Source organism: Microtus oregoni, unplaced genomic scaffold (genome assembly GCF_018167655.1).
Source record: "Microtus oregoni isolate MIOR12 unplaced genomic scaffold, Mior012 000013F_ref0000133, whole genome shotgun sequence".
NCBI classification, from domain to species: Eukaryota; Metazoa; Chordata; class Mammalia; order Rodentia; family Cricetidae; genus Microtus; species Microtus oregoni.
The window spans coordinates 29,696,485-29,717,377 of record NW_024543072.1 but is presented as its reverse complement, the minus strand read 5'-3'; positions in this window follow the sequence as shown (position 1 = coordinate 29,717,377).

The following is a 20,893-nucleotide window of genomic DNA, read 5'->3' as shown; positions in this document are numbered from 1 at the left end:
ATAGTATTAGTTAACGTTTCTATTGCTGTGCTATAACATCACAAGCAAGGCAAGTTATAAAAGAAAGCATTTAATTGGGCATGCAGTTTCAGGGGATTACAGATTATAGTGGCAGATAGAAGGCGTGGCTACAAGAAAAGCTGCAAGCCCACATCTTGATCTACACGCAGAAGGCAGAGAAAGCCTACTATAAATGTTATAAGTCTTTTGAAACCTTAAAGCCTGCCCCCAGTGGCACACCTCCTCCAACAATGGCAAACCTCCTTAACCTTTCCAAACATTTCCGCTCACTGCTGACCAAGTATCTTAGCTACTGTTCTATCGCTGTGAAGAGGCAACATGACTATGTCAACTCATAAAAGAAAGCAGTCAAATGGGGCTGGCTTACAGTTTCAGAGGTTTAGTCCATTATCATCATGGCAGCGAGCATGGTGGCGTGCCGACAGATACAGTGCTGAAGAAACAGTTGAGAGTTCTATATCCACGTATGTGGGAAGCAGGAAGATAGGAGCCACTAGGCCTGGCTTGGGCTTTTGAACTCTCAAAGCCCTCCCCTGAGAAACACACTTCAACCAACAAGGCCATATCTACTCCAAAAGGCTACACATCCTAATACTTAAGAACTGTCACTACCTCATGACTAGGAATTCAAATATATGAGCCTATGGGGGGGGTCATTCTTATTCAAATCTCCACACCAAGCATTCAAATATATGAACCTATAAGGGCCATTCTCACTCAAACCATCACAAGTATGCAATTTTTCTTTTCTCATTAAGTGGTAGTAAATATATATATATATATATATATATATATATATATATATATATATATAAAATAATTATCTTAAGCTATTATTTGACTTGTATTCCTACTTATAAACCAGAATGTCCAAAGTCTATGAAAATTTCTTAGATGAAAAGGGAGCATAAGAACCAAATGTCATCAAAGGCCTGATCTAGCTAAGAGGGTTCTTAGGGCATTCTTAGGCCTGAACAAAAAATCTCCTACACAGAAAATCATGACACCACTAACAGAAATACTTAATGGAAAGAGAATGTTTATTTGGGAGTTAAAGAGAACACTAAATCTAATAGGTCGCTGGTATCCCAGTAAATCAAAGCACAAGGAGAGAATTCTGGAAGAAACATAGACTGGTTCTTTGAAAATCAGTTTACTGATTCAATGGAACAGGCAAACACTCAGATAAATAGGATATAAGAACATAAAAGTTGAGGACTGGAACTCAAATATAAGCTCGTGTTAAGTACCAATAAAGAAAGGAGAGCAAGTGAAGAATTTAGAGAGGAGACATGGGCCCACAGGAAAGGATCAAAGTTCAAATGTAAAATGCCATTTCTTAAATCTTGGAGGGTCTTCCAGTGGTCTACACAGAGAAATTCAAAGTGCCAGCACCCACCCTGACCTGCAGACATGCTGCAGCAAAAGCCAGACACTGCTGCTGCCTTGCTCAACTCCTTCATATTCCTCTAACACCCAGCAACACACAAAGAGATTGGCCAGAAAACAGAGAACATCAACATTTCTAAGTTATCTTATTAAAAAAATATGTTTATATACATTTGCCTTTTCCATTTGTTCTGCACTGCCACCAGCAGATCTTTTCTTACACAGCACAACATGATTACCCTGTTGTTACTCACTGTTGTCTGCGGAAGTTCTGATAGTGTTTGGGTGGGTTTTTGTCTCCACGAATCTGGCTTTCGTTGGCATTGTGAGAGCAAAATTTCAGAGGCGGCCCCATATGCTGGAACATTTATCTCCAAGTAGACCATTCTAGAGCAGTAGAGTATGTTTTGCTCAAGAGTTTTAAAGAAGCAGTCCCATAACAGGTGTGGTTTATTTCTGGGTTTAGGGAACTGACCCATGATTGTGTTGCTTTTGTTGGTTGTGATATTGGGATATACAATATATGCATTTACCTGAAGGGAAAATCAGAAGATCCAAAACCAAAATTATCTTTAAACTCAATGTCAATCGCATAGATTTTTTTAAATGAAAATTTTGGGAGAAGAGTAAAGATTGTGATCACTTTTATGTGTAAATAATAGGAGATTCTGTTCCTAGCTCAGAAAAGATCAACCGAAGACATTCAGAGTCTAGAGGGGGAGCAGGAATTAGAGGTCCCCTGGGGCAGTCAGGGGGGAACCTGTCCTGCCCATCCACAGTGCACGTTGAGCCTACTTGGTCCTCCAGCCCAGGCCCCACTAGAACTTGCTCCAGGAGCTTAGCATCGTATTCCACTGAAGGATCTAATGAAAGCAATTTAAGGGAGGAAAGATTTGTTTGAGCTTGATTTGGTGTTCCAGTCTAGCACGGCAAGGAAAGAATGGTGATGGGAACTCAAACGAGGTGGCCAGGTTGCACCTGCAGTCAGCGAGCAAAAAGGTGAAGGCTGACTGGCCCTCAGCCCACTTCTTCTACCCCCTCGGTTTGAACCCCTAGGCCACAGAATGGTGGTGCTCACATTAGGCTTTGATCTTCCCACCGTGGTTAAAACTCTGAAAACACTCTCACAGGCATGCCCAGAAGTTTGTTTTCTAGGTGATTCTAAGTTCTGTCATATTGGCAACCAAAATTAACCATCAGGACCTGGGGAGATGAGTTAGTGGGAAAGATGGCTCTCCCTGAAAGCATGTAGACGTGGGATTTGAATCCCCAGTACTCACATAAAGACATAGATGCATGGACCTTCTGTATTGAGAAGCAGGGGCAAATCCTGAGAGTTTGGCGGCCGAAATAACAAGCTTCCGGTTCATCAGGAGACTCTGCATCAAGGCACTAACAAGGTCAGTCGTAGAGGAAAACACTCTACGTCCTGTTGTGGCAACCACATGTACATGCAGATAGGTGGTACTCTCATACTCTCATGTGTGTGCAGCATATACACCCCACATGAACAATGAACATACGAAAGGAAAATGAACCATCATCTCAGGCTGGTAGGTACATAACTTGCCAAAAGGAGAGGTGATACCAAAGTAAGGGACCATCACAATCCGTCAAGTCAAAAGCATTGCTCAAATTAAGAAAGCAAATAAGTCAAATATGTGATTGCTGCATGTTTACAAAACTAGAGACTCATTTGGCACACTCTCCTTTGAAAATCTTTGTATCGTATGAGGGCATAGGACCTGGACATATAGGAAAGCCCTGCTTGTTCTCTCTATCACCCAAATCACCACCTCCCTCGTAGCCCCAATTTCATTGGTGGAACTTTCCCCCCAACTTTCAGTTAGACGAGATACCAATAGTGGAAATGACTCAATGATCTTTTTTAATTTCCCAAGCTCTTTCAACCTCGATAGACCCTACTTTAATGCAAATGAAACTTGAGTAGATTGTACATTACCTACTGAAAAATAGTTTCAATTAGAAATTTAATTACACTGTCTTGAGGAAATGGAAACGACAGTTTCTTTGAATTTTATACATTATGGAAAGCTCCAAAGTGCTATAAATCTGCTAATTGATTTCTGTACCTGCTATGTTTGATTAGGTGTATTTTATTGTCTTCTTGGTTTTAATTAACCCTGGGCTTGTCAAAATGCTCCCAACGACAAAGGATATATGATGAAGTGTGATAAACTCTATTAACACAGGCTGACTTTTGTCAGTAATTGCTCTCATGCACAAGACTTATTAGAAATTAGCCCACAGGGAAAAAAAAGAAGCTGTACTTTTGTTAACAATATTTACGACCACCATAAATCTGAGAACGGGCCCCTCTGTGCGGATGATAAGCAGGTGTGAGTGACCATAGGGTCCTATAGAAGATCAATCACTCACTAGGTGTCATATAAATATTAACAGTGACAAAATAGAAAAGAATTATGAAGTCTGGATGATAAGAGCAAAAATTATGACAACATCCCTGACTGTTCACATTAAGGAAATAGACCCCGAAAGTGAACATAAGCAGGAAAGCCAAACTGTTATCATTGAGGCTGACCCCAAGGGATCCTCAATAGGTGCTCATACAATGCATTCAAGACCAAGCACATCAGCAAATCCATCCGTTTCCTTGATGATGAGGATAGTTTTTCATACTAAAATCATTCTGACCATTAATGTCCTATCAAGGTGCCAATATAGATCTTTCTGTTGAAAACGCGAAAAGAAACATTTATATCCTCTATCTACTGCTCTAGGTAGAGAAGAGGGAAAAGCCTTGATCATTTGTCTGTCGTTGCACTTAACTTGCGTTCTCCTTATAGCCCAGCACCAACAACGTTTTATGGGCTTTTAATCTTGAAAACCCCAGCAGAAGCATGCCTCCAGAAAAAAATAAACTATGGGGAATCGCTCTTCTGAAAGATTGTCATGTCAAAACCCCAAACATCTAAATGTCTCACGTAATTTATTACAACCGGCGTCTTTGCCTAATCAGGTTAGACAAATATATCTGTGATGCCTGGGCCTTGGAAGCAGCCTCTGGGTTGAAAATCCACAATATTTGGAATCATGAGGTTGGTGGTAGTCTGGAGGTGAATGGTCATTAGTGTAGCTAGATTAAAAGACACAGAAACTGCTTTGAGACATGGATATGAAAGAGTACACTTCCTGGGTACCCGAGGGGAAGGGAATTAGGGAAAGTCATATTGGAAATTTAAGAGGAAATAGTCCCCACACTCAGGAAGCTGAAACAGTAGGGCCATGTCTTTGAGGCCAACGTGTACTACATAGCAAGTTCCAAGCCTGCCTGAGCTACATAGCAAGACAATCGCTAGGAAAAGTGCATTCAATGATGGGCAGACGGGTTGAATTTCTGAATGAAAAGAGGGGGGTTGCTATGTTCCTGTCAACTTGATACATACTATTGTGTCCTCAGCATGCCAATTTCAGAGCAGCTGTATTCCACATACTCCCCCCATGAAGTTTGTCTTCCTGAAGAGTGAATACACAATAAAACAAGAACAGGCACCAGCAGCTCCTCCTGGGAGCTGCCATAGCTAGTACATGGAATCTCAGTTTAAAGACCACAAACCTTTGAAGCTGAAGTGGATCATAGGTGTCTTATTGTCCTACTGGGATAACTATTACTATCTCATTCCCATCACCAATACTCCCTGCATCCATGGAAGTCCCTTTCCATCACCAGCACTGGCTCCATCCATAGAAGTTCATCTCCAACCCTGACATACAGGGAAGACACTCTCCATCTTTTCCTGTGTGTGTCTCTTTCATTTTATTGTCTTACTGTTTTGGCTAAGACTTCAAGCACTACAGTGAACAGAAGTGAAGAGAGTTGATATACCCTTGTCTTATTCCCGGTCTTAGGAAAAACGTCTTGAGGTTCTCTCCATTTAAAGTTGACTGTCTGAAGATGAAAAGAACTGTGCATAGAATCAATCTAACTAAAAGTTGCTTCTTTGAAATAAAAGCAAATAAGAGGTTTGGCAAACCTCTACTAAAAAATTTAAAAAGGAGAGAGAAAAATACCCAACTGATGCACATGAACAGAAGTATCCAGAAAGAAACTGTAGATGGCAGTATTTACATTATCTATCCCATTTGAGATCTTTTTGAAGATTTATTTTGTTTTTACTTGTGTGTGTGAGTGTGCGTGTGAGTGTGTGTGTGTGTGTGTGTGTGTGTGTGTGTGTCTAAAGAATCCAGAAGAGGACACTGGATCCCCTGGAGCAGAGGTACAAGCAGGTGTGAGTTTCTCAACATGGATGCTGGGAACCAAACTTCTGCCCTTGGAAGAGCAGCAAACACTCTCAACCACTGAGCCATCTCTCCAGCTACTCCTTATGAAAACACCAGGTTAATCATACAGTAAATCTGAATATTTTATGAAGTTGTTTATTCTCTGCCACTGATCTGTTTGCTTATTTATATGCTGGTAAAATATTCATTTTTGAGAAAATATTTTCTAGAGAATTCAAACCTACTGGCTGGTGAGTCTTCTTTTGAAACACAAAGGATAAATTATAGAATATCAATATCATGAAACACCCTTCAGTTTTTGGAAGCCAGATGGTCTTCTCCACCAGAGAAATCCCATGTAGATGCCTGTAAGAAAGCAGATTCCTTCACTGTTTAGCATGCCCACCACCTGCCTGGTTTTTGAAGCTGTTATTAAATGCAAGGAGCAGTTGATCTTAACAGAAAGCTCCATTCTTCCGTGTTCACTGACCTAGTTTGGAGCCCAGAGAGTTGTTGCTCAGCTTTAAAAAAAAAAAAAAAAAAAAAAACCTGGCGACTCCGGGGGGTTTTAAAATACTGGTGCCAGGTGCTACATCCCAGCAAAGACTCAGCTCAGCGTTTCCGGGCTATTCCAGCCCTTCCCCAGGCTGAAGCTAGCAGTTCAGTCAGTCTGTCCCTAAGGTAGCTAGAAATCCCACCAGGAAAGGAAAGAGTCTTGCTAATTTAATTTCAATTTGCTTTAGAGTCCACATACACACATTTCAGTAAGCGCCTGTGAGAACTCGGCTGTTAACCTAGTAACTCTTTCGCTGTGCAAATATATCCGGACATCATCTTTCCCTGTTTCCAAGGAGATAGCGGTATACCCCATAGATAAAATGCATGTATACAAAAAAGTCTCCCATTTATAAACACAATTAGAACTGTTTCTGTCTTAATCAGGGATTCCGCGTCTCTTCCAAAGGAGGACAGACGCAATTTGGTGTGCAGAAAATTTTAAAAGTTTAAAACTGGACCAAGTTAGAGAGGATTTGTCTTTTGGGTCGGGGCAGGAAATCAAACCCGGTCCTTGAGAACAGTAGGCAAAGCGCTCTACTCCCGAGCCACGCCCCCACCCCAGAGCAATCTAAAAGCAGAGAACAGAGCGCCTCTTTCAGGGCTGACACTGGGGAATATACCACTAGTTCATTCTACCATTCTTCTCCTTTCATGTCCCCTTCACACACCCATGGGGATATATTCTGAAGGAAGAGTTGGATTAACCGCCAGCAATTTTTAGTGTGTGTGTGTGTGGGGGGGGGTGAGCTGAGGGATCACCAATGTACTTTTGGCCAAATTCCAGTTATACAAAGTATGATTGGCCAGGGTTGTGTTCTTCTGTCTCAGGAGATCAGGGAGCTTAGGCTTTTGAGAACGGCTAGAAACCAATGCTTGCTTTAAATCACTGTTACACACAATGGTCTTGGCACAAGTTCTTCAGAATCTCAGCTGATTTCTGAGAAAAATAATTCGACAAAGTAAAATGACTGAATGCATTCAGCCTGATTTTTTTTTTATAATATCTGATTAGGTGAGGGCAAATTCTATTACACGTTACAGGCAGACAAAGACTTCATCCGCCAAGATATTGGTGTGAACGTGACAGTGAAGATTTCAGTTTGTATGTTTTCAGGGCTGACCATTTGATACTGGGTGAGCAATTGGCATGGTCCTCCCTGGGGGAGACATTCCTCCCACCCTCAGCACTCCTTGCTTGTCTATGATTCTCTGTCTAGAGTTGAGGCCTCCTGGGCTATCCTCTGTCCACATTAACATGTCTATTGGTGTTGTCCTTGTTCACACACAACAACAACAATAACAGTGAAAAAGAGATCATGAATTTGAAAGAGCAAGAGAAAAAAGAAGGGAGAGATAACGTAGTTATTATATGTATTAGCTGAAAACCAGAAGAGGTTTGCAGTCTCACGGGACAGATAAATGGACTTCTATAAGATAACTCTTTAAGTTCAGATATGTTAAGCCAAAATGAAATCACAAAATTAAAACAATGGGAAACTTGCAATGTGGTAGATCAAATACAAAAACCAGACTCTGGAGCCTGAGTTTTCTATGTGTAGCCATGAGCAAGATGTTTAAGTCCTCCAGTCCTCTAACAATATAGAACCTGCCTTGAAAAACTGGTGTGACAATTCACGGGAGGTACATTAACGGGATGCTTGGTTTTTAATTGTCATTAAAGAAGCAGAAGTCATTGGTAGCATGTATTGCTAATAGAATACACTAATGCTCTTTTAAACAAAAAGAAAGAAAAATTAACATTAGGCATAGCGAGACCATTGACTCAAGAGTAAGCGCTGAAAAGATCATCCCAAATTCACTTACATGTGTAGTAATAAGAGCGGCGGGCTGCATCCCCGGCCGCCCACATGGTTAGCTTTAGCTTGTGACCCGAAATAATTACATGGAAACTGTATTCTTTTAATCACTGCTTGGCCCATTTCTATCTAGCCTCTTCTAGGCTAACTCTCGCACCTGGACTACCCCATTTCTAATATTCTATGTAGCACAGCTAGGTGCGCTTACCGGGAAGATTCTAGCCTACGTCCATCCTGGGTCGGAGCTTCATTGCGTGTGTCTGCCCAGGAGCCGGGAGCATGGCGTCTCTGCTCCAGAGAGCAGAGCTGTCCGTCTCTGTCTGAGGCGTCTTACCTCACTTCCTCTTCCTCCCAGCATTCTGTTCTGTTTACTCCACCCACCTATGTTCTAAGCTATGAGCCCAAGCAGTTTGTTTATTACTTAACCAATGAAATCAATAGATTGATATATGACACTCCCACATCATACATGAATAAAAAACAGAATGAGATAAATTTCTTGATCACCAACTTTATGATTTATTCATAATTAATAATTAATTAACCAGAGAAAGACGGTGGAGAAGTGAGCCATCTTAGACGACATGTAGTCTTTCTGAAAAAAGAAAATGTCAAAATTTATCAAAGGCTTTCAAAATGTTGATGGGGACTTTGACCCAGTAATTATATTTCAAGTTTTAAGAAGCTCATTAGGCTGTAGATCTCTGTAAAGAATAAAAAAAACCTTTATAAATAATGAAGTTGTTAAAAAAAATAGTCTTGTGCTGTATCAATAGTTTGACTTATCATAAAGTTATAAAGAATGTTCATTAATAATTCTTTAAATGCTTTGACTTTGATCAAACCATCAAGGAAGAAACAGGAAACAAACATATGTATGATTGACAGAATCTCTACTATGTGAAAATACATATGCATCAGGAAATTAGTTTTGTACAACAAAGAGTTGCTCAAAACTTATTAACTTAAAGTAACCATTTATTAATCCCATAATTTTACAGGCAAAACTAGGCTGGGCTTAATCGGGCAGGGTTTCTCATTTGGTTGTATCCAGTCAGGCTTGCAAGGGACTTTGGTTAGCTGGGATGGTTGAGTATGACTTTGGCTGTTGTAACTTATCTTTTCTCCACTTGTTCTTTTATTCTTGGGGTCGCTCCTTTTAATGATTTATCAGAAGAGATACACAGGTGGCTAAAAGGCTCAAAACCCCATCCTGTCACTTACACTATTCAGTTTTCCAAATTGATTCATGAGACCAACTTATACTAAGTAGAAGGAAAATAAAAACTCATTTCTTATGACAAAGAACCCACAATAATATTATAAATGAAAATTAGAGTAATGTTTGTGATCAATCATCCACAGTATACATGAAAAATAAAATTCGGAAAGCACCAAAATATTTATATTGTGTTGGTAGAATTATTGGTGGTTTTTAGCATGTTATAATTTTCCATTTTCTACTTCATCTTCAAAAGGAAAGCTTCCCTTTTATTAAAAGGTAAAAGTAAATATTTTAGAATGTATATCTCCTGTGCATACATCTAATGATACAGACACAACAAAGTAAACTGGGACCGCAGAGGAAGGGACTTTGGTTTTGCCTGGCTGAGAAGACAAGAGACTAAACAGGGTGATATTTGATCTGGGTGATGAAAGAGACACAGGGAGAACATGACTGATCGAGGGAAGATAAGTACATCCCAGGAAGAACAAGGATGTAGGAGACAATATGCTTTTTTAGTACAATCAGAGGACGGAAATAATAGTCAAGAACACAACCCCGGTGCGGGACTGCCTGAGACTGCAGAATGGGTTGAGCAGAGACACCCCATGCAATTTTAGGAAGAATTCCAAAAGGACGCAGAGAGTGGCGTCCCAGATGGAACCTTTGTTTGACTGATTTTGAAAGTGAGCCTAAAAATTTGAACCCAAAGCTAGGGAACTGCTCAGCCCCTAAAGTACTTTCTGTGCAAGCCTGAGGACCTGATGTCAATCGCCAGACCTACTTCATAAGTCTTGTGCTGTGATCTGTGCTTGTCATTTCATCCCTGGGGAGGCAGAGATAGGTCGACCCCTGGGGCTCACTGGCCAACCAGCCTGGTACAATCCACTGTTCCTGAGTTCCATTTGACAGACCTTGTCTCGAATGGCTGCTGAGGAATAATGTCAAGGTTGATTTCTGGCTTGCACAGGTACCACATACTCGAGTGTGCTCCCTCACATGCTCAAATGTCAACACACACACACACACACACACACACACACACACACACACAAATCTGTTACTAACTCAGAGCTGGATAATTTCGAAGGTTCTAACAGTACTGTTAGGATCATGTGGACACTGGAGCCAGAGGGGAGCTCACTTTTAGAGGCAAAAACTCCCAGAAAATTAAGGTACAATAATAAAAGGCTGGCGGTCTGGTTTCTCTGCTACCCCAGTGTTCTCCTCCCTGTTTCAAAGCCTAGAGAAGCCGGGCAAGTGTTGTGCCATGGGAATCTTTCAGAGCGGGATTGCTCAGCTCTTGATGATTAAATTTGGGGTTATAAAATAGCAATATAGCTGTCACAGTTGCAGTGACTCTTGCCTGTGTTATGTGTTTTCCAATGAGGTGCTTAATTAAAATGAATGTCTCGATGTGTAATTCCCTGGATTCAATCAATCAGCTGGTTGTTTCTGACTTATCAACAGTCCTCTTTGCCCCAAGACTATTCTGGTGTAGAATATAGTTTGTGGATCTTAACAAAAGGAAGAGAATCAATCCAGCTTCATCTGGACAAGACTGTGTCAAAAAGATAAAGAAACACAAAGTCACAGCCATCTGCCATGTGGTTGGAGAAGAGAAGGAAAAAGATCAAGGGTGGAATCCAGCCACCAGCTTAGGGATGGGGTTGCCCTGTATCCTACCAGCTTCCCAGTGTTCTTCCTTAAGAAACTCTTGCCCCTTCATACTTATGTACAGTGGGAAAGCGGTTGGCACTCAGGAAGAGCTGTGTGAGGCTGCACGTCTTCCTTCCCCAACGTCTGTGGTTTTATATAATTATGAGCAGAGAAAACTGAAACAGTATGAAAGATGTGCGTGTCAACCCCAAATCAAATTCCACTGGATGTCTGTGTTTCGTCTGGTAAGCATCATTCTAAGCCGTGTCAAGGCTTATAGAGTCTTTTTCTTTTTCTTTCTTCTGTTTTATTTTTATTTTGTTGCTGTTTGAGACAAAGCCTCATGAAGCTGGCCTCAAACTTAGTATGTAGCCAAGGCTGGTTGGCTTTGAACTTCTGATCTTCCTGCCTCCACTTCTGGGGTGTAGGGATGGCAGGTGTGTGCCACATGGCCAGTGTATGAAGCCCATGTTTAGAAACAACATGGGATGCTTTAGTTACTAGGCAGAGGAGAAGCTGAAGGGATTTGCCTGCAGCCGACAGTTATGTCAGAAAAAAAGACAGAAGCCGAGCTCTCCCGAGCCCCAGCTGGAGTCTCTTTCCTCACAAGCCCCAGCATGCGTCAGGTTGGAAAGTCACTAGATGCATGTCATTATCTTCTCAGTGGTTCCATGGAGTCGTATGTAGTATACCCAGAGAGGAATAAGATGACTTAATTTGCTGATTAACACACTTGGGCTGTCAGCAGCTACCCAGTCCAAATGTGTCAGAGTTTCTTTAAAAAAAAAATAGAAAGTATAAAAAAATGATTTACAAAAATTAAGGTTTACTGTCAAGGACATGACTAAGAAAGGACTTCCAATATATCTACACTAAAGTGACTTAAAATATGATTTGGAAACTCACATTCAATACCTTCTCATTAAAGAGTTGTTAAACTTGGAGTGGTCAAGACAGCAAAGTCTGTCTTGTAGGGGCAGCTGTCCAGATCTCTCCTCTTCTGTCTAGGCGTCTAATCTTAGGCACCTGCTCGCACATCACTTGTCACACAGACTCTTGCTCACCTAGTACCCTCTCAGGATGATGATTCTCTAGACCGGCCCAGGGTGTCCCTGTTCCTATGTGAAGCTCTTCCTTAGTGCATATCAGAAATTGTTCACCGTGTGTTAGCTTTCCTCCCTGAGTGTGTTCCAAGAGTACCCCTCAGGACATCGCTTTCTTCCAGTTCATTCCGCCAAATGTGTGCTAATTACTTCCCACCCTAGGAAGAGCCTCTCTGTTTGTCTGTGTGATGCCACAACTCTGCCTGGCTGGATTGCTTCCATGCTCAGGCGACAGCAGGGCGTTTAGCCAGTCTCTCAGGGGGGATGTGCTTATTGGAATTGGATTGGAAAATAGATTCCTCACGCAGCATGGAAACACCAGCTCCCTCTCTCCATTTTTCTTTCCTCCACAAATCATTTCCAAGCTCCTATTATGTGCCAGGCACCAGATCGGGCTCCAGGAATAAAAGGCTGAACCAAAGATTTGGCTCCTGTGGAAATTACGTATTCATGCAGCAGTTCCGATACTGTAGGATACTGGAGGTGGAGAAAATGGCTTGTGATGATGTCAGAGGTGATCAGCATAGATTAGCATAGAGACAGCTTCTGGAGCAATTATCTTTAAGCGGCAGAGTGGTGAGCAAGATTAAAAGGAAAGTGGGTGTGGGAATGTGTGTATATACATGTTTGCGTATTGTGTGGTGTGTTTATGTATGTGCGAGTATATGTGTGTATGTTTGTATATATGTTTGTGATGGATAAATGTGTGTATGGTGTATGTATGTGTATATACATTTGGTATGTGTGTATGTGTTATAATATATGAATGTGTGCACATATTTGTGTGTATTTGTATGTGATGTGTATATGTGTGTATGTGTGTGCTTATGTATAGTGTGTGTTTATGTATGTAAATGTGCATATATACCTGTCTATGTGTGTAGTGTTCTGAATAGGAATGGCTCCCATAGACTCATGTGTTTGGATGTTTGGCACAAAGGGAGCAGCACTATTAGGAGGTGTAGCCTTGTTGGAGTAGTTGTGACTTGCTGTAGGAAGTGTGTCACTGTGGAGGTGGGCTTTGAGGTCTTATATGCTCAAACTATGCCCAGTGTGCAGTCTTGTTCTGTTGCCTGTGGATCAAGATGGAGAACTCTGAGTTCTGTCTCCAGCACCATGTCTGCCTGTACACTGCCATGTTCTACCATAACAATAATGGACTAAACCTCTGAAGCTGTAAGTCAGCCCCAATAAAATGTTTTCCTTTATAAGAGTTGCTGTGGTCATGGTGTCTCTTCACAGCAAAAAACAAAAACCCTAAGACAATGTGTGTGTTTTTATGTACATGTATATGTGTATATGCGTATGTACACATATGTGTGTGTGGTTTATGTGAGTGTGTATGCATTTGTGCATATATGTTTATATGTGCTTATGTGTACGGTGTGTATATGTGTGTGTTATGTGTATATATATGTGGGGTAATATGTACATGTGGTATATGTGTTTATATATTCACGTGTGCTCATGTATATGTATATATGTGCATGTAGTATGTATGTGTATATATGTATGTGTGTGTCTGTATACAGATAAAACAACATATACAAACTCTGTGGGAATCTCCATAGAATAAAGGAGCCTTTGGTTGATTCGCAAATACACTAGGGTGCCTGCTCTATGCCAGGACTTCTCTCGAGTCTGAGGACAGAGTTTGGAATATGACACACACGAGGGGAGCTTAATTCTAGTGGAGAAAAATGACAGGAAACAGAAGCACTGAAATAAGGTGTTGATAAGCATGTTGGAACAATGCAGTAATGGGACAGAGACTGAGTGTGGAGTCTGAGCAGGGTTACTCAGCCCATCTGGTCAAGGAGCTTGTTTCCGAGGTAACATTTCTGCTGAGGTCTACAGGCTGAGGAGCAGCACCCATGTGAAGGTTTCGGGGAGCAAGGATATGATACAAAGATGTGACCAAGAGCTTTGGAAGGAGTTCAGGCCGCAGCTGCAGTGGAGACTTGAGATAGGCATGTCATGGCTTGTTTGGTCGTAAAAGTTGGTTGTTTCTGCTTTGCTACAAGACAGAGTGTACTGGGCGGATCTAAGCGACAGGAAAGAGACTGGTTCTGGAAGCTCATGGAAAGCAACGATGACAAGCTTGTTGGTTGAAATATTTGAGGATGCAGAAGAAAGGAGACAGACTGAGTGGCGAGTGGTATCATTGTCAAACCGGTGAGCATTTTCTTGGATATGTTGGGTTGGAGGTATCAACAGTTCATTAAACAAATGGTGCTTCTAGAAAAAAAAGCCAGAGACAGAAGTCTGAATCTCAGGAGAGAGGTCTGGTTTGGGCATTAGGTCTGGGGAGTTCTCCATATCAGTAAGTAACGGCCAAGTGTGAATCATATAAACAGGGCCTTGGATTCAGCCTGAGGAATGGCGGGGGGTGGTTACTTGGGCGATGATGGTTTCTCATGTTCAATTGTGCCCCTTTGGAACTCTCTAAGCTGTCCTGTCACAGTGCATGATGGCTTTCGACCTGCAAAAATATTGACTACCTCATGAGTATGCTCTCTGCTAGCAGAGTAAAATGCATACACATAATTTTTGATGTGTTCTGTGTAAGGTGTGAAGGATGTCAGAGAAGCCAAAGATAGGGGGTGTTTTCCTCACACAGCAGTTCAGTGAGAGTGTCGTTGTAGTAGGGGTTGGTCAGTCATTGCAGGGCAAACTGGGAATGCTCTTTCTTTCCTGAGTCTGAGAAGCTCATATTAACCATCGCCAAATGTCCCCCAGTCCACCCACAAAATCAATTCTATTTTCCCTTCCCAGAAAGATCCATGTGTCCTCCCCTCTTTGAAACCCCCTTCCTCCTCAGCCTCTCTGGGTCTGTGAATTGTCACATGATTGTCCTTTACTTAACAGCTAGTATCCACTTATGAGTGATACCATGTTGGTCTTTCTGGGTCTGGGTTACCTCACTCAGAATAATGATATTTTCTAATTCCAGCCATTCTCCTGCAGGTTTCATGATGTCTTTACTTCTTACTGCTGCATGATACCCAATTGTGTAAATGTACCACATTTTCTTTACTCAGCTTTCGGTTGGTGGACATCTAGGTTGTTTCCAGTTTCTGGTTATTATGACTAGAGCAGCAATGAACATGGTAGAGCAAGTGTCCTTGTGGTAGGATGGAGCATCCTTTGAGTGTCCGTCCAAGAGTGGTATAACTGGGTCTTGAGATAGATGGAGCCACCATATTAATTTGCTTTCAATTATGATTATGCAATTGTACTATTCTGTTAACTTGTAAATTTGAAAATAAAATGTCACTTTTCTCTAGTACTTTCTATCCCTTATTATTTCTACAAGGTACATTCATAATTCTTTGTTCCATTCTGTGCTTTGTGACTTTGGTTCTGCTGCCCTTTTATCTTAGAACAAGATATAATACTATGAATTCAAAAGTCATGTCATTATATAGAATAATACAACTTCCCAGTTTTTAAGAAACCATCATTGAGAACTAATTAAATTCCTTATTAAAGATGAATTTTACTCTCAAAGTAGTACAATTTACCTGAAAATCTATTATCTATGCCTGCCAATGAAATGTTTGGGCCACAAACCTGCCCTCCTCAGATATTCCACCGCAGGGAGAGTAACTGACCAAAGGACCTTCTCACTCTCTTGAATTTGCAACCACATTTTTACTGAAGCCGCTCTTTTTATACATGGCTTTCTTGCTGTGTCTGAACAGGATGAGAATGCTGGTATAGGCAACATAGTGTACACGGTGTGCAGGACCCCTTTCATTGGGACCATCAGTCGTGGGATTCTTCACTGTCTTGGATAAACTCTCCCAGACTTTATTTTGGTCTAAGTCTTCCTGCTTCTTCCTTGTGATTTGCCTCTCCTTTGTGAGTATTAAATCTGTATCATTCTAAATCTTTCTCTTCCACTGTTTTGTCTTTCTGTTTGTTTGTTTATTTTTTTCAGAAACCCTTTTCTCTGTGCGGCCCTGGCTGTCCTGGAACTAGCTCTGTAGACCAGGCTGGCCTCAAACTCACAGATCTACCTGCCTCTGCCTCCCAAGTGTTGGGATTAAAGGTGTGCGTCACCACCACTCGGCACACTGTTATGTCTTTAGAAAATGTCTCCTACACCTTTGATATTGTCATGTCACTCTTTCCTCAGAGTGCTGCACAACCCCATATCTTTCTCTTAAAAACTATATATATATGTATATATATATGTTTGTCGTGCACATATATATGCATATATATATATGCTTTGTAACATGTGTGGTTCTGCACTTAACTAAAGACAAGACCTACTGAAAAATCCCACTCTTTCCATAACGAGTATTAATCTATCTCATCTGCCCCCAAGAAAAAGAAGTTCTTGGATGATGGTGGTGTCATAGGCAAATAATAGCAAAACACTGATACATGGACAGATATTTAAGGAGATTAGGGAACATTAAGACGACATTAGACTTTTTGTCCCTTAACAGATACTTGAACAAAATAATTTAAGTGGAAGAAAGCTCTATTTTTTGTTCCAGTTTCAGTCCATCGATCAGTGACTGGCTTGCAATTTCTATGGGAAGGCATCAGGTCCACATTCTGCAGGACACTCGGGTTGAAAGGACTGACCCCTGCCATGACAGCACCCACTGAATGGCTCTGTAGCTATTGCCCAGCAAAGCCTAGAGCCAGTGCTTTCTTCTACGAAGCCTGGAGCCCTCTGTCCTTCCTAGGGAGGGAAGTATCTGTCCTCTATGCGCAGGTCATTTGGTAAGAGATCCAAACTGAGCAATGGAAATCACTTCAGTTCCTCACAAATCCTATATTAATTCTTTCAGGACCCTGGGCTGAAGCACAAGAACATGCCCAGCTGGTGGCACACACTTCTTGTTCTACATAATCATCTGGTGGCGTATACTTCCTGTTTACATAATTGTCTGGTGGCGTACACTTCCTGTTTACATAATTGTTAAGCTACAGCTCAACTGCACATTTCATCAACTACAAAAATGATTCTGTACGTAATGGGGGAGGGGGCGGGTTCTTCCGGCTCCTCTAAGGCTAAACACATTGTATAAATGCTGCAGCCATATTCACTAGGGGCAGGATTTTCTCCTAGACCAGGCCTTTTGAAAGCTGGCAGGATCCCTCCCTGCACAAATCCCTGTTACAAAATAAATGCCAGAAACGAACTTCAAAAATCTGGAGCAAGCCGGTACAGTCTAGTACATTTTTTTAAAAAATTCAAGTTCATTACCATAAAAATGAGCCTCTCCTCTTTCACGGCCTGCAATTCTCCCTGACACTCAGCTGATGGATCAGCGGACCTGCGCTGTGTAGCAGAAGAACGTTTGCATTTCTCTTTGATCTGATTTTCCCCTATTTAATAGACAATTATAGGCTCTTTAAATCCCAAGGGCTCAGAGACAGCAAATAATTACTAGCAGCAATTTTAGGATAAAGCCAATCTAAATGAGTTCAGTTAAATTATGCAACACCAAAGAGTAGCACTTTTTTTAAATATTATTTTAAATAAGGACAGCTAACCAAAACCCCAAACAACGGTTAAGCTGCATCCAATCTCTCCTGACTGCCGCCTGTTAAACTTCTGACCTGTTTGGGAAAATCCCCACAACCATCTACCAAAGGGGATGCTCGCATGATTGAAAACTTCTGTTCTAAGGACACTAAATAAATAATTTCTTTAAGATCATATGGCAGATCTATAATTAATTAAACTCAACATGATATTATCACAAAATAATTTAGCTTTTTCTAAAAAAGGTAAATGTAATTTGCCGATCTGGTATTTGGAAGAATGCGTTGCCCAAAATCAATTCCTTTAGCTTCCAGAGAATAGAAACTAGAGGCAATCTCATTTTAATTATATCTCTTTATTGCTAACAAAGGAATGATTTATGCAATTAAATTAACTGGCTAGAAAATTATTCTCAGCTGGGCTGTCCTAATTCTTTGCTTTCTGAATTGCAGGCTCTTACACTTTCCTGTGTAGATTAATTTTTCTGATATGCAAACAATGCCTCTTGTGTTCATCTTTTCCATTTTTCTATTCATGTCTCCTTTTCTTTTCGCCAGCGACATGAGTAATATTTGTTGAACCGCTGGGCTTTCTGACTAGCTGGTGCTTTTTTTTTTTTCTCTCTCTCTCCTCTTAACATTAAAAAGATGGAAAAGATCTTTTCTTTCCCAATTTCGTTATTCCAGCACAGAGCAAGATCTGAGGGTTTCTTATCTATGGTTCTGGGATAGCAGCAGGAACATGGAAAAACTGCAAAAATGTCAGAGTGCAAAACTGAAAAGCCATTTCAGCAGCTGCAGAAGTTATAAATTAGCCAGGGCTTGCCGCGCCGTTTTATTACTTCCCCCCTCTCCCTTTGCCCACGCCACTCCTAGTCTCTCTCTGTCTACCCCAATTATTTCCTACAAAGTACAACCAGGTAAATAACACACTGTGTTATCTGAAGCCCTAAGCAAAACTTACAGAGTGATGTCACTGAGTAAGAAAGGAGGTGGGAGGGGCCCCAAGAACTCAGAGACAGTTCAAGCACTTGGAGATCCAGGAGGAGCTATTTTGGGTAGAAGGGCTTACAAAAATAGATTCATTTCTGTATTTGTGGATTAAAGACAGAATGACGACAGTATCTAGGAACTGATGGCAATATGTGTACCCTAAATTAATTCAAGTTGTTCTTAATTGTTCTGTATATTTTGTAATTTATTCTCTTAAGATAGAATTAGGCAAAGGGCTACAAAATGAATGGCCGAGCTTAAGAAAATGGCAGAAGAGAAATTGGATGAATTTTTTCCTAAGTAATGTATATGTGCACACAAAGTGCTTCCCACTAGCGTTTCTTATCTCCTAGGCATGAATCATAGGCTCCCCTGGTAAAGGGTGGAGCAGTAAATACTTCTCATCTTGTGGGCCAGGAGGTTCTGCCACAGGCACTCACCTATGCTGCTAAGGCACATTGACTGCCACGGATGAAAATAGAGGCAAATGAGCGTGGCTGTGTTCAAGTAAAACTTTACCTGTAATGTCAATACCAGACTGTGTGGCCATGGGATGTAGTTTGTTGTCTTCTGTACTCGCTTCTACCAGATTTGATGCTGCCTGAAGAAGAGAGACTCACGAGTGGAAGGTCAAAGTAAAGAGAGGAGCTCAAGGGCCCAGGAAGTGCATTGCATCACAGGAGGCCCTCAGTCCCTAACAGCAAATAGTTTGCCTGATGGAGCTCACAATCCAGTAGATTATAATGTTTTTAGTGATGCATGGCCCTGTGTATGTGTCTGTGTGTGTGTGTCCGTGTGTGTGTGTCCGTGTGTGTGTGTGTCCGTGTGTTTGTGTCCGTGTGTGTGCGCGCGCACACACACACACACACACACATACATTTGGGAACATGGGCCACGTTGTGTGTGTGTAAGACAGCTTTCAAGGGTTGGTTCTCCCCTCCACCGTCGACTGAGCTCAAGCCGTTAGGCTTTACTGCCTAACTGTCCTCACCTGTGTCCTCTGAGCTGTCTTGTTGCCCTCCTGGTTTCTTTCTTGGGTAAGAAGATGTGAAGAAGTCACTATTATCCACAATGTAGTAAGTAGTCTTGTATATTTCTGAAACATAGTTCTATCTGTGAAGGAAAATAGAAAAATCTTTTAATTCAATCAATATGTGAAGATTTTGATCGCTACGCCAGATTTAAGAAACATCAAACTAAGGAGTCTGTTTGACATTCTATTTTCCTGCAAGAGCACGATTCAACTAGCCAATCTCTAGCTAACGTATATTAGAGTTTTTATTGCCCTCAAACTAGTGCTGGTGGCAGTGGTGTGCTGGAAGAGCAATTCAAGTGCTGCTTTTAGTTAGATAATAGGCGTTTCTAGACAAGGCTGCTGTGCACCATGTTCAATTCTCTAAAGCTCACCTTTAACCAGAGCAAAACATATATATAATAAAATGGTATTCTCTGGAAAAATAGAAAGCAAGGAATTATAGCTAAGAGAGTTTGGAAAAAAGCTCACAGTAAATACATAGACATCTGGTCTGTGATATCCAGTCCTCATCCATTACAGCCACAATTCCACAAGGTCCAGCCTCATGGGACAATTACCTGTTTACAAAGGCTCCGAGGTTGTGTGTCTCCCATGTAGATGGAAGCAGGACTCTCTTGGCGGGCCAACTTCTTTATGACTGCAGTCACCTTTGGGAGGAATGTCAACTGTTGTGAATATGGTCCCCAGATATTAAATCATTGGAACTACCGTGTATTAGTCTCAAATCCTGGAAGAAAAATTGCAGACAGCCAAGATATATTTGGCAAGGAGATTGGTGGTAGTTCCCAGAAAGCCACAGCAGAAGTAAAGGTGGGGAACTCCCACATTTGTTCTCACGCAGGAGCCAAAGCTCAACAGTCAAACCGGACTTTCCGAAATTTTCAGATTTATAACTCTGTGACTGCAGTGGGCTCACTGTTCAAGCGAGGAGCTCCTAAATTCTGAAAATACAGTTAGCAAATGTCTGTTCGCTTCGTACTAAAAATCAAGAGCAAGATCTTGTTTGGAAGAAGCCACAGGATCCTAAAAAATACTTGAACAATGCTAACACTATCTCATCCGAGAAGACCAGGTCCGGGTTCTGAGAGCTTGAGTGCCAGCTAAGAACTTTAGAGCGGAACTAACAAGAGCCCTGGCAGTTGTCTTAGCTTTTCAGGCAAGTAAATCAACTGGTTACCACGAAGAGCTTCTTGGAGCCAAGGCTTCCCATCTGTTCCACGCGAGATAATGAGGCTTCTCCTATGTTCTGCTGTGACTGCAGCACACAGGTAGAACATTCCCATCGAGGAGGAGGCAGTTTGCACTGGATGCCTGGTGC